Source organism: Panulirus ornatus, chromosome 8 (assembly GCF_036320965.1).
Source record: "Panulirus ornatus isolate Po-2019 chromosome 8, ASM3632096v1, whole genome shotgun sequence".
NCBI classification, from domain to species: Eukaryota; Metazoa; Arthropoda; class Malacostraca; order Decapoda; family Palinuridae; genus Panulirus; species Panulirus ornatus.
The window spans coordinates 20,024,101-20,040,112 of record NC_092231.1 but is presented as its reverse complement, the minus strand read 5'-3'; positions in this window follow the sequence as shown (position 1 = coordinate 20,040,112).

Below are 16,012 nucleotides of genomic sequence, written 5' to 3'. Positions count from 1 at the left end.
GTTCAAAAGTACTGATTTAAGAGGGGCATGCAATGGGAAAGTGAAAATGTATGTCGAAGATGTGAGCTAATAAAAAAATAAACAGAAGATACAGAAAAAAATACAGAGAGGTCAGGAATCATTAGATGAAGATAATTATGAAGAAAGGAAAGAGTAAAAGAAATATTACCGAAAAAGAGTAGAAGGATCATTCTTTTTTTTTGTCTTTTTCTTTTCTTTTTTTCACATTTCTCAGGAGTAAATGTCTGGCTGGGAGAGGCTGACACTCTGGAAGATAATGATAGAAACGTTAAGAACTAGGGAAGTTCATGAGGGAGCTGGACCTCGATCAGTCTTAAGGACTAGATGGCATCTCAATATATCCACTCACCTAACACATACGTGCCTGGTGCAACCAGCCATATAGGGGTACAATGCAGATAAGAGAATCGTAAACGGAGGCCAGAAATTATCGAAGAAACTGGGAGTAATGAAACTACAAGACAGAAGAAACAGAGACGTTAAGAGATAATGGTAAGTTTAGGGGAAAATCGAAACTCACAAACATTTCTCAGAGGGTTAGTACGAAAACTTGAGAGTCTGTGATTAAAACAAAAGAAATTGTATACAGACTGCTAGAAAAACGCGGTTCTCTGAGGGATGCTTGCAATCATGCAAACGCCTCGTCACAAAGTGAAACAGAATAAGATGCAAATAAGGGGAGAAGTAAGGAATGATCAGCGGGAGAAAGAGATTGCTAAAAAAAAAAAAAAAAATCTTATTTGTCTTGACGCCTAATCTCGACCAAGGTAAAATTTGAAGCGCTAAGGAGTAAACATGATGTTGTCTTGGGAACAAAGGGATAAACAAAAGAAACAGGAACTGATAGACATAAAAGGTAGGAGAATAGTTTGTTGCAGACTTCCCTCTCCGAAACTGAAGTATAAAAGATCCAACCCGAGTTCTCTGTGAAAGTCAAATTCTGAATACAACGCAGCAACACTGAGAGAAACCATCAATGTGGAAGATGTTGATAAAGACAAACTTAAAGAGGTTAGAGGTATAGATAAAACCATAATGTGTATCATAGCAACTTAAACTACGTGAGAACAAAAATTTCACCAAGTAGTGAAAGAAATGCAAGTAATTTACTAAAGTCTTATGACGCTTTCCCATGTGAGAACACATTTCCTCTGAAATACTATTCACAAAAATGTAGAACAATATTGGGCCAAGTACAAGCCAAGAATTTTTCCAAGCATGCGAACAGTAAACTTCTAAAAGCTCCTCGGATCTTTAAACTTCGGAAAATCTACGCCACTCTAAACAAAAGCAAACAATTCGCAAAGTTTTAAACGAATTCTTTGTGCCATTCTTTGAGAAATAAAACCATACACAGCTCAATAATGCCATCGAATTTTCTGGTGAGAACGGTATTTTGATTTGCTTAGGAATATGAACCATTAACGAAAAACAACATACTTATGTCATTCAATCATGCCTCAGTATACATCGAAAATGCGGTTTAAAAATACATAAACCACTAAAATGTGGTATAAACCAAAAGTTTTGAAAATCTGTTCCAAATAATGGCTTTATCTTACAAAGGTCTCGAGCATTTCCCAAGATGTATCGTCCAGTCAGCCAAACGAGCTATAGGTTTACAAAATGATCGAGAATAGTGATAAAGATAAGAGAGTTCCAATCTTTCAAAAATATATCTGATGCACGAGAGCGAACATACTAACAACAGGAAGGGCAGGACTGAAGGTGCTAGCTGCTGCGGGTAATTTATTTACGGGGAAATATTATACATTATCATCATACAACAGCGAGAAAGCTGTGCCGGCAATATAGGGGTATGAAGAGGCGCATAACGGGCGAGTGGCTGAACGACTGAATAATGTCATATCGCTGTCTAGGGTGTAGTGGCCAGGGATGAAGGGATGTGGTGAGGGAGGATGTGGTGAGCAGTGAGGGACGGTATGTTGTGATGAGGCAGGACATGGTGGTGGAAAGGGAGGGTGTGGTGGCTAGGAAACGAGTGTTGGTGAAGAGGGAGCGAGTGGTATCAGGGCGGGAGGGAGTGGTAGTGAGGGGGTGGTGTGGTGGTGGTAAGGGAGAGGGTGAGGAGCCTCCGCAGGAGCGAGGAAACGAGGGCTCGAATCTGCTAGATAGAGAGGACCCGACGGTAACCATTGAGAACACCAGAGTCGCACTGGCCATTCCGGGGACGCCAGCCCCTCGCGGCTATAACCACAACAACAAGGAGATTAGGGAACTGCCTCCTAGGGTGATTACCGCCGCCAGATAGTTTTTCCAATTGTAAGAGGTCGTTAAGTCCAGAGCAAGGCCCGCCCTTGTTGATGGTTCGAGAGTAGCAACTCATCACTACACAATAACAGGATTGCTTATCTTACAAACACCTTCTTGCACACATCACTATACCCTGTTCGCTTAGATCTGATAGCTGGAGCCAAGAGACGTCTGAATTAAGGGTGCTCATTGGTTAATGCAACACTGAGGAGCGTGGAAAATCTATACAGCTCTTCCTATTTCGTAAATTTTGTAAATTGCTTACAATATAAGCAGCTAGTTTAAATATGGAATAACTTCCGAGGGTAAATAGGTAAAAATCAGCTTAAAAAGTTTACCGTTATCAAAGAAAATGAAAGCTGATTATAAAGTTTTGTGAAAGGATGCGTGACGTTTGAAATATTAGCGGACATGTAAGTGTTTTCAATCTTTGTAACAAGGTTACGTGTTTTGTCTCATAATGCAATGTTGCTGCCAACTGTATGGACTCGTACTGTAATTATTGATTAGTGCCAGTTTTCATTACTCGTAGATAACGATTCATTGCCAGTTTACGTACCTTTTTGTAAATAATTTGTGCCTAGCTTTATTCTACATGACTCAAAAAATATTATACCACCTCTATTTTCGTTGTTGTTGTTGTTGTTGTTGTTTTCTGGCTGAGGGAATACTTGAAAATGAAGAAATAGCAGAAAACTAGCCTGGAGCGTGCCAAAATCTGCCGACACTGCAACGTACTCCTCATTATTCAAAGGTTTGTGGTTGTTCATTTAACACCCTCTTACTCCAATGTGATATTATGAAAACCTTCCATTATAGAATTGAAAATTCTTTTAAAAATAATCGGCACTGATATCCAATGATATTTGCTCAGGATTCTCTCTCTCTCTCTCTCTCTCTCTCTCTCTCTCTCTCTCTCTCTCTCTCTCTCTCTCTCTCTCGTGTGAGCTTTATAAATGGAATGTAAACTATCATACGGACTCAGATTTAGCTTGGAAAATAAACTAATGGAGACTACTGGCTGTTATATTTATTTCCGAATTTAGTAGCATGATGCAATTGACTTAACAGGTGTCGTGATCAAGTAAGGTTTACAGAGCAGGCGGGTGAGCCAGAGAAGTGATATAAGTGTCAGATTTTCAAGTCTTAACCAGCAGTAATGAGTCTGATAATCATAAAGTATCAAGAAATATTTCATATTTATTCTAAGTTCTGCAGTTCCTTGCTCTAACTATAAGTCTGATAATCATAAAATAAGAAATATTTCATATTTATTCCAATTACTGGAGTCCCTTTATCCGTCAAACTATAAGTCTGATAATCATAAAATAACAAGAATTATTTCATATTTATTCCAATTACTGGAGTCCCTTTATCTGTCAAACTATAAGTCTGATAATCATAAAATATCAAGAAATATTTCATATTTATTCCAATTACTGCAGTTCCTTGATCTGTCAAACTATAAGTAAACCAGTATATGGCAATAGAAGGTAGGCTAGGATATTACACCAGACTGACTGTTGCCGGGTCTCCACCCTCTGGCCGGAGATGTTACTGCGGCAACCAGTCATTGTTGTCTGGTAACCAAAGTGACTCACTACTCCACGCACAACCTTCGCCTGTTTGTGTCCACCAGTACCAGCTAAACTGCTTCCACCCAGCTATCAGATCTGAGTGAACAGGGTATAAACACACACACACACACACACACACACGGCCTTACACACATATACATACAAGTACACATGAAAACCTTAATAATTCCAAGCCTTACATACCCATACTTCGCATGTCTTTATTTTTCTTTAGTAATTACTAAACTATTTTCTACAGTTTCACGTCTTTATTTTTCTTTTAAGAAACTTTTCTACAGTCTCTCCCCTTCTAACCCCCAGAATAGCAGTAGAAAAAAGAAAAGAAAAAGAAACATCCCGAGTTGTAAGGTCACACGCATGGAAACCGTTCGGGCCACTAATCACTTATCTGAACCAGCTACATACCGATAACGTTCTGATAATCAAACCTTTCCGAACCTCTCTTGAATGAACCTGTTACATATAAAACTGCAAAGCGTAAACCAACGAAAGGATCCAGTCGTTTATCTCCGATTTCTAACTAGGCTATGAACGTAATTTTTTTTTTTTTTTTTTTTTTTTTTCATACTATTCGCCATTTCCCGCGATAGCGAGGTAGCGTTAAGAACAGAAGACTGGGCCTTTGAGGAAATCCTCTCACCTGTCCCCCTTCTCTGTTCCTTCTTTTGGAAAATTAAAAAAAAAAAAAAAAAAACGAGAGGGGAGGATTTCCAGCCCCCCGCTCCCTTCCCTTTTAGTCGCCTTCTACGACACGCAGGGAATACGTGGGAAGTATTCTTTCTCCCCTATCCCCAGGGATGAACGTAATTATCAACAACAATTCTCCACAGCTGCCGACATTTCTTTGTTGATGTGAAAAATAATCAGAATAGATTAAAAATAAATTGCATCGCTAACCTGATAGGAATTCTGTTAATGACAGGTAGGCTGAAGGCGACACAATCCAATCCATCCTCGGCTCTTGTTATATGAACGTAATTATCAACAACAATTCTCCACAGCTGCCGACATTTCTTTGTTGATGTGAAAAATAATCAGAATAGATTAAAAATAAATTGCATCGCTAACCTGATAGGAATTCTGTTAATGACAGGTAGGCTGAAGGCGACACAATCCAATCCATCCTCGGCTCTTGTTATATCACCGTGATAGATCCACTGTTGTGTACACCGTCAATATTGTTCATCACAACGGCACAAATCACATCGATTTCTCGGCCACGAGATGCCAAAAGAATGACAGGTCTTACATCAAGTCACTGGGTAATGATCCACGAATGCCACTGGCCGCACACACATAATGTACTACACTCTGCTTATTCGGGTCTGTTGTTAAAAATCGACCATCATCTTGTACCGCGATTTGTTCGAATTCGGTATGGGAATAGAATGGACACAGAGTGCAGAAACTATATATTTCATGACGTCTGATATTTAGTTATACAACAAAAATGTCTAGATGTGAAAATTACGAAGAAAGTGTTCTTCTACGACAAATACAAACTGTGATTATGACCATTAAACTGCTAAGTAATGCCATCGCAAGGTTTTCGGACGATACGCCTGCGTCCCGCTCCAGGGCTCCACACTGAGCATAGCCATCAACCATCACCTGTAGTTCAACTGTCACTTGACAGCCAATCATCTTCCCCGTAACTAAACAACTGTTTTCACTTACCATTGCTTCATAGCAATGGCTTTGATTTCACAAATACGTGTTCAACATTTCCAAACATATACTTTCACTACTTCTTAAGAATGATAATGAGAAGCAAGTGAATTATGCATGGATGTACAAGTGAGATATATATTTGCGACGCTAGTTCTCATACCCAATGCACTATTTTTCACACGCTTCATAGGCATGTTTACTCTATAATTTCTATACTCGTTTTCTTGTCAATGATTACGATTTTGGCTCGTGAGGAATCATTAATCCCCTCCCTTTATTTCCCAATAAAACATAATGATAATCTTAATACGAGACTTGAGACCGTCTCATGAGCAGTAGCCTGCATGCCCAGGACCCCGCATAGAGCGTAGAGCAAACAAGAAGTAAACGATATCGGTTGTCGAAACAGAGGATCATAGATAGCCGACCCCATTCTGCACACAGCAAGTCGTGGGGGCTGGTACTGGCAGCCGGAGCTGGACTGGTCATTTAACAAGAATTGTTTGTAGACATTGGCCGGACCTTGGCAACTACCCGGACAACCTGTCCTGATTACAGTCACACACGTTATAGACCAATCATCTTTTTATCTAGATTTTTGAAGATTAAACATACCACCCTTTGTTATAGACAAAGTAGCTTTTCACATGTTTTGCTTTTGGAAAGTCTGCAAATTGACATACCGACATATGATAAGCAAAAAGAATAAAAACTTTTGAATAGTCTATGATCAATTTCAGCCTAGAAAGCGAATCCCTTTTTTTCGGCTGGTAACTGATTCCGGGCCTTCAAGTCCCTCGTCTTCCCACACCTTTTGGAGTGTTTCTGCACTCTCTATTACCAACACCACACCCTCCTTCACCACCACCACTGCCTCCCTCTATGGTTACCACACTCTTCCTCACCACTCCCTCCATCCCTGGCGACAGCAGCATAAATGGCCATTTCCCCCTCTCCATTCCTTCCGTGGTACTGCTTCAAGCTCCTCGCTCGACACTATGAAATATTTTCCAGAAAATACATCACGTCAGCAGCTTCTTCCCTGACCAGGAAGCGGATGAAATATCTGCAACCGTGTATGGAGAGAGAGAGAGAGAGAGAGAGAGAGAGAGAGAGAGAGAGAGAGAGAGAGAGAGAGAGAGAGAGAGGATAAAAATCGTGTGTCTAGGAACTTCCTCGCCGTGTCTAACTAGAGACTATACAACAAAGATAAGCAAGTCAGGAAACAGCGGTGTCAAAAGGAAACCAACAGATGCCCCCAACAAACCATTGCGTGGGTAACCCGCTAGATGGCTCTGCCAACTGTTGCCATCTGCGAGATATTCTTTGGCGGGGAAATCGACTGTTGGTTGACGTTTGTGCGTCGTCCAACCATGTCTGCTGGGTGTTATCCATGATGCGTCTGCAAAAGACGAAAACGAACTCATCCTGAGTCACTTTATCCAAAATTTCCGAAGGAGAAACATAGGTAAGTACGCGATTGTCGCTGTGTTCCTACAAAAACGCAAGATTATAACTAACTCATAATATTATGTCCAAGATGAGCGGTCGCTTTATGTCTAATGTTAAGAGGCAATGTCCATATACTTATGAAATAACTTGAAGGTTATCTTGTCTTTTATAAAACAAGAGACATAGAATAAGTAGGTGGGTAGCTTTGACCAGCTTTGAATAGTTCTAGGAAGATGAGAAACCTAACTTGGTTTTAGTAAGAACAGGTTGAGAATTCCCAAAGCATCATGTATAGTATCATACATAGTGACTGACCATTGACAACTTTCTTGTTCGTACAAGTATCACACATGTGCTGTATCACCACTACACTGTATTGATTGACACTATGATTGCAGAACAACACAAGACCTCCACTAACATTTCCTTATATGCAGCCATCATTTTTCTGCAACGAATTACATTAACAAAAGAAGACTTTACAGTGATACCTGCTCCGATGAAAATTGAGAGAGTAATCTAGATTTATAATCTATTTATATTCTATCTCGTACGTAGCAAATCATTTTCTAGTGAACATGTATATATTCAAAAATCCATCCCAAAGGGAAATTTCTTTCTTTTAATCTGCTATTAATAACCATAGAATGGATACTGTATTTCACAATAATGTTCAACATACTCAAGTCCATATGGTAATATATATGAGTGCAATGTGTATGTACACTATGAAAAATGTATATAATGATGTTAATCGACAGATAACTACTGGCACCAAGAGCATTAACTACATAGATCCTAGCAGCTCATTCCACGCAACTAATAAAGTATCAGATGATGATTTAGGCAGGCATTATTGTTTTATCAAGCTTATATTTTCATTAAAAAAAAAAGTAATACCATCATAGATATAGAATATAACTATATCCTCAGTGATTTAACAAGAGTGTAAAACAGTTTTCATCTGAATCCAAATTTTGATTTTCGACATTCCAGTAATTTGTCGCCCGCTTAAACCGTCATCACAAAGTTACAATTTTTTTTTTTTTTATTCTCGTCACTCAATTGTTTCCTCCGCTCAGCCATCTCGCTAGCAGACGACAGGTAAACGAAAGAGGGATAAGTCTTACCGATCTTAATGGCCGGTGACAATAATGAGAAATCGCACCCAATCATCTGTAAAAATCTTATCTGGTTCTGTTTCGTAAGTATAGGAAACCAAAACCTATAACTTATCTGGTACAACAAAAATTTTGGCGGCCATTGAAGGGAAATACTTTTGGACAGTGATAATGAAGATTAATTTCGTTTCCTATCAATAAATGAAATAAAATGTTTATATTCTAAATATATGGCAGTATTTAAGTTAAACTTCTGAAAATTTACGAATTATTTTTTAGATATGATTGTCAAACAAATATTGATTAATAGAGTATATACTTCAATAGAACGGGGTAAGACAGTCTAAAACTATTTGGCAACTATCCGTAACATATGGAAGTATCTGGCATCATTTCCCCAAAACTTATTTTGGAAGATAACTTGATGGCGCCACATATTCGCTTTTTTTTTACTTTGGTAGATACCTTCTGTCCTATCTTTGTTGTACAGTGTATGATTGAAAACTGTATTGGGTTCAGTTGCCGTTATTCCGCAAAAGCATGTGACGTCACAATACCGCTCGTTTTTCTTTGTGATTTGTAACATTCTACCAACTGTGGTACAGAGAAAATTAGCTTGATTTTGATTATGCTGTTATACGTTTAAGTTAAACAAATTAGAATTCACATCATCCTGTATTTGCATATTTCTGCAGTGTATGGAGGTAATAGAGGACATATTTTGGATAATCATGGTAAGGGCTGGTATAGACGAAATGGTATCTATATTGACTTTGCATATCTATTGTTTTTTTAATATCAGATTTATGATAAATGGAGAACGTGAGCAAAGTGGGTTTTGAACTAACAAAAAAAATGACCAGTTCGAGGCCTATCCTCCACCTTTCTAGTAACTAGAGTGGAATCAAAACCCTTGCGTCTCTTAAATTCTCTTAGCATCACCTCTCTTCAATCATCCCTCTCCGTACGCCACGAAGTTGCTGCTCTTTCTCTGTACTCTGTACCGTGGATATCATTTGGGCCACTGATTTTGTGAGCTGTCTGCATGTGTCGCCACATCTGCGGTTCTGGACCCGTGGCAGACACACATTTGGCTGCTGCTTCCCACATTTTCTGTGTGGCGACCGGCCACTCGAGGATTGGCTGGATACTTCCTCTCGCACAGGCTAAGCTGTGGAACTCTCTTCCTCCTTTTGTCTTTCTCTCTTCATATAATTTTCGTCCTTTGAGTTCAAGTCTAGAAACAACCGTGGAGCTCTCATTTGTTTTTGTTTTCGTTTAATTTCGTATTTCATCCTAAATGCCCTAGACTGTGGCATGTTTTGCCAGTGCCATGTCTTTCACTATAGAAAGAAGAATAGTATACAAAATACCCTCTAAAGTACAGAGTGATATAACCTTAGATTGAGAATCTATTTGAATAGCATAACAACCAAAAATTAAATCAATTACACCATAATCACATTTTCTAAAAACTACAATCACCATAGAAAACGTACAGAAATATGACGTCATTTACTACTGGATAACGGCATTTTTTTTTTTTGTGTGTGTGTGTGTGTGTGTGTGTGTGTAAATTGGTACCTAGCAACAAACCTTCACCAAGGGAATGGGACTATGTACCTTGGGAGAAAAAGACTCCAGCAGGGGAATACGATTATTTAAGCTGAGACAAAAACTTTTTGCTTCTTGAAAAGAGAAGGTTATGCTAGTTGGATTATACAGCCTCTAACAAGGGTGCAAGATTAAAGAAGCCAGAGAAGACCCTGAAAGTTAAAAATCCAAGCCCAACGCGGCAGTAAAACTTTGTTAAGACTGAATAAAATCTTTTGAGCCAGGAGGTACATAGTTTGATTAACGTTAAGACCTTTGTAGACGTAATCTAAGAGCATCCACGTCCAGGGTCAACCAAATAATATTGTTGGTACGCTGTACAAATTTCAGTTCCAGTGGTCTACCAAGATTCAGAAGAGAACTCTTTTTGATTGCTTCCTATTCACTAAGTCTGGTGAAATGATTTATTCATCTCATCTTTCTCAGATGAAGCAACTTAAAAAAGTACTGAGCGGAGTTATATTTTTTTGTCAAGTTAAATCATACTGTTTTTCAGACAACCGAGTCGTGGGCCAATCAGGCCTCCTATTGTCTGTCTGTCTCTCATGTAATCTTATGCCGTCTGGTGCAAGGTGTATAGGTCAATTACGTTGAGGTCATCCATGTCTTGTGGTGACTCGCATGGTGGCTGGATAGACAACCGAGAGAAATCGGAGAGCATTTTCATGCACCTAACCTACGCAAGGTACACACTATGATTCATGTCAAAGGTGGTAGTGTAGAGCTATTTGTTTGGAAATGACACTATCGATGGTTCCTTGAAGTTTACAGAACTATTTCCTTACCTAGGAAAATTGGAAAAGATCTCTTCCAGGGACATCAGAGGAATAAATCATGGATTTGGAGCAAACACATTTCAAAGAACTCCTTATATCTAGTAGAAGGGATTTATACCGGGGTGAGCGTGACTTATTTTCTTTTTATATTAGAGGCTCCATCACGAACAAAAAATTAAATTAAGGCAGGGGCTTCATTAGAATATAAAGTGGTCACTGATTGGGAAACAGAAGGGACCGGGAAAAGTATTTACGAATTTTGAAGGGACCTGTCTTTTAAAAAGTGCCAGGTCAGAGATACTGGGAAAGAGACGAGGGGGTATAAAGTTCCAAAGCTTCTACGTGGAGGGAAAGAAGCAGTTATCAAAAGAGCCTACTCTTGAGTTGTCGATGGCCACACAGTACTCATGTGACGCAGCAGCAGCTTGCCGAGCACTGCATGGTCTAGCTAACGGTGGGGGGTACGCAAGCAGCCGGTTCTCGGGAGTGAAAATCCAAGTGATACCTGTAGAAGAAGGAAAGTAAGACGTTATTGTGGCGTGGGGCAAGCGCGCAGAGCTAGAATCAACCTAGATATGAGAGTAGCACTCCAGACAAGGACGTATCGATCTTCTGTATACACGGAGAGTCTGTTCGTAAGATATTTCGTCATCTAAACAGGGAGGTCCACTTTCTAAGAGGAAGACTTAGCTGTAGCTGTTTCCATGATGTGAGGTTTCCAAGTTAATGTAGATGTTACGGTAATACCATGTATGTTCAACGAGTCAAGAGGTGGAATTACATAACCATCAAAAGAGAGAGGAAAGTAGTGAGGAATTTTCGATAGAGAGAGGGACAGAAATTATTAGCACCCCACATGACCAACCATAGCTTCTTAAAATGACCTTATTTTCGATGTCCTATGAAGATGAAATTAATGGCGTAGTGCCCTTATCCACTCATTGGTTGTGAGATTCGTTCGCTGACTATATTTTCTGTGTTCGTTGAGCTTGTTTATTTCCCATAACAGCTTGCAAGCAATATGGCAGTAGGAAGATAAAGACAAGGTCATTGGCATAATATCGATGGCTATGATACTGAAACTTATCGGTAAATCTGGGTCCTTAGGTGAAATTTGGTGAGGTGCTCATTGATTATCATCACAGCCTTCCTCACTGTCCCTATTTTTTTTTTCTCTCATTCCTATGTAACACATATGGCTTCAGATCGTATTCCCCTGGCCTCAATCACTTCTACTTACTATAAGGAACAAGCGTACTGATAAGCTGTACAGCCAAATCCATAAAAATATCTACGGTGCCCGTAAACTGGAACTTAACTGAAGAATCAAACAAGATGCTGTAAACACTCTGACATATCCAGACGCTAGTCTAATCCATTCGGTTAGACATCAAGGGACAAGTTTGAACGGAACGGTTCTCTGTGGTGTAGCGGTGAGCGATGATGTATGTGCACACATTCACGGGTCAACAGGGGTCGATCTCGAAGGTTCGATTCATGGTTGCGGCAGTCTGTCCACAGTCGATGAATAGGGTACCTGACTTAGGCTTGGGAATATCTTATAACATTAACGAAATGGTCTTGATTAAGGCTTTCAGTTGGCTGTGCCGTTTCATTCAGCATGAAAATATGATTTAGAAACACGGTGGATGGGGATATATCTTCGAAGTTTTCTTTTTGTGTGTGTAGTGTGATCTGAAGCTTCATGATGTTCTCCATTACCTGGTAGTAATGAACTAACACCACAATTACTAAACCCTCGTCAGTTTTAATGATTCACTATTCCATTTATCTCGATCTTTCTTGGCTATCAGTTTGGTAGTGGATGAATCTGGTCTTACTGAACCATTAGCTGTGGGTAAGTAATGCTTCGTCTGCATTAGACACCATGAGAGAATGTTCCTTTGTTCATCTGCAAGAATTTCATCTCGATCTCAAACCACCACACGGGCATAACGAAAGGAATATTTGCTATCACTGATTTCAATATTATTTTCTATATCATCTTCTTGCGTCAAGGAGCCTTCCCTCACTGCACGGTACAGTGCCTGTGGGATGATGGACAGATTCCATTATTTCGTCAAAGTGGTCCTTTCCATTTGCTGCTATGAAAGTGCGAGGCTCATCATAGCTTACATGGAAGCAATGAGAGTGCAATGTGTCCATCACTTGTCTTCTCCCAATACTGGTGCTGTAATTGAAATTCAAGTCCCCTGGTGCAAAGGTGTTTGGGGTTAAACATGGCACACTCTGCGACGGCCGACTTCATCGTTGTACTCTCTCTCTCTCTCTCTCTCTCTCTCTCTCTCTCTCTCTCTCTCTCTCTCTCTGACGCAACACATTCACGACCAGTAGCTTCATATACGTGTTTATCTGGCAACCACAAAACGCTAGCGGACTACAAGTGGGAACTCCACGAGCTCGCGAAGTTACCTTCAACGAGACTGTGTCATTTTCAGCGAGCAGAAAACAGTACAACGTCGCTTACGATCGTGGCGCCATAAAGGATCCCATCTTACCCTGCTCCCGAGTGTAGGACATCTATGAAGCTGCAGGAACCCTAAGAGATGGGAGCTAGTATGATAATGACAACGAAAATAATAATGAATAATTTTGATAATAGAAATTATTTTCATTGTTATTCCTATTATCATCATCTTAATTATTATCATTAATTTTCATTATCAGCAGTATCATTATGTTTATCATTATTAATGATCAGGAGAAAATGTATGAAAGAGTTGAGAGAAATGCTTTGAGGAAGGTGTAACGAATATGTGGCGTGTGAAGAAAGCCATTAGCAGTGAGGAGTTTCCATCAAGAGTGTGTGTGTGTGTGTGTGTGTGTGTGTGTGTGTGTGTGTGTGTGTGTGTGTGTGTGGTGCGTGTGTGTGTGTGGTGTGTGTGTGTGTGTGTGTGTGTGTATGTGTGTGTGTGTGCGAGTAGGAAGAGAGGAGAGAGAGTGGTTACAGGCGAACGGGGTCTGTAGTCAGCTGGGGGTGAGGGAGCATGAGACGCGAGTCAGCTGCTGTTTGCTGATTAAAGGCTCTAGTGGCAGGCTTCACTGAAAGACTGCATACGCTGGTGTCTGAGTTTGGGAAAGTGTGTGAAAGGAGAAAGTTGAGTTAATGTAAATAGAAGCAAGAATATTAGGTATAGCCGAGAGAGAGGTTAGTTGGGATGTAACCTTGAGTGGAGAAAACCTGGAGGAAGTGGAGTATTTTAGGTACCTTTAGAGTGAACAAGGTAGTGGGTTGAACCATTGAAGTTGAAATAAGCAATAGGGTGGCTAAGGGGGAGAAGGTTCACACAACACTGCGGGATTACTATAGCATCAAACGCAACTATCTTTGCCCTCACAGACAGTGAGTGACCTGTCTCCACACAATGCTCACGGGACTTTCGCCCCTTCCCCCATCCTATGACTAATTTCAATTCCAATCGCTGCCATGTTCACACTCTGGTATCTGTCACTTCACATCCTTCCAGTTTTCTCCATTCAAACTCACACCCCAACGAACCTGTCCCTCTCTAGTGCTAAACCTAATAACCTCGCTTTTATTCACATGTACTCCCAGCTTTCTCCTTCCTCACGCTTTCCCAAAATCAGACACCAGCTTCTGCAGTTTGTCTGTCGGATCGGTGACCAGCTCCATGTACTCACGTAACAAGTGTCTCACCTCTCCGTTGTGTTTCATTGGCAAGTTTGCTTCTATCGGTCCAAGATATTGCCCTTCACTTTCATTATCCATCACTTTCACGTAGTAATGATATTTGCACTTGGCATCACACCACTTCATTCTCATCCAGTAACTTTACTCATTCTTATCGACGGTATTACGGTCGCATCCACTCAGATAGCAACACTCACTCCAGCAAAGACCTTGTGTCAGTTCGGTTACCTCGAACATGTACGCTTGATTGTATATCTTCTATTTTAAGAGTTCTTGTCAACTGTTACTTATGGGAGCTCCCTCAAAATATGCCTGAACAGTTGTGAGAACTAAGTATGAGAAAAAAGTGTAGATAATTCTAATACATTTACTCTGTCATCGTGAATTCATACACTTAAGTATGTACCGTATAACTTGGAAAGTGGGGTCAGCCTTTCATAGAGTCACATGTACGTAACAATGGACAGAGCACAAAAGAATACTTGCAAAGTAATTGGTTCATGGTTGACTTTTATACAAAAGGACTACAGAGGAATACAAAGGCTTTCAAGTAGCAGCAGACTGACTACAGGGTCCTTTCTGAGGCTGTTTGTGATGGTGGACGAGATCAGGAAAGTCAAAAATTAGTGTTGTACGAGGAGGAGATCGTAGAAATTACTTCAAAGAGAAATACAAGGAAAATGTAATTGACCTTAGGCAACGCAAATAATATCAATCGTGGATTTAAAGCGAATTATTTGTTAAGTTTATCCTTACACTTATCTATGGAGCAGGTAAATCGTTCCATATGTTAACAATCTTATTGAAAATAGGCAGAATGTACTTAACCTCATTCGAAGTAAAACCCCGCCCAGTCACTCGCTCAAGAGCATCAGTTTCCTTTACCATGACATGGAATTCCCTCACTGTCATAGATTATCACTCCCCTTCACTCTCTCATGGCATCACTTTCCCTCACTCTCTCATGGCATCACTCCCCTTCACTCTCTCATGGCATCACTCCCCTTCACTCTCTCATGGCATCACTTTCACTCACTCTCTCATGGCATCACTCCCCTTCACTCTCTCATGGCATTACTCCCCTTCACTCTCTCATGGCATCACTCCCCTTCACTCTCTCATGGCATCACTTTCCCTCACTCTCTCATGGCATCACTCCCCTTCACTCTCTCATGGCATCACTTTCCCCTCACTCTCTCATGGCATCACTCCCCTTCATTCTCTCATGGCATCACTTTCCCTCACTCTCTCATGGCATCACTCCCCTTCACTCTCTCATGGCATCACTTTCCCTCACTCTCTCATGGCATCACTCCCCTTCACTCTCTCATGGCATCACTCCCCTTCACTCTTTCATGGCATCACTTTCCCTCACTCTCTCATGGCATCACTCCCCTTCACTCTCTCATGGCATCACTCCCCTTCACTCTCTCATGGCATCACTTTCCCTCACTCTCTCATGGCATCACTCCCCTTCATTCTCTCATGGCATCACTTTCCCTCACTCTCAGTGACTTTCCTCTGTCCTCATCCTGCGTCACGCTCCTTTTCTTCCCTGGTCCAGAGAGCATTCCTCAGGCAGCAGGACCTTGGCTTCCTTCCTGGGCAATCATGATTCATGAGGCCATAAACAAGACTCTACAAGAGTTGCCACTCTCTACTCCTGCCAACCTTTATATTTCGTCTTTGACACCCTGGCCTCGAAACCTCTTTAGAGGCCCTGGCAATCTCCTCTTGGTGTCTTTTATTCTTTGAATCTTTATTTCGTTTTCGTCTTTCATGTTCAAGGTTTCTCCCCGTTCGACATTTGGA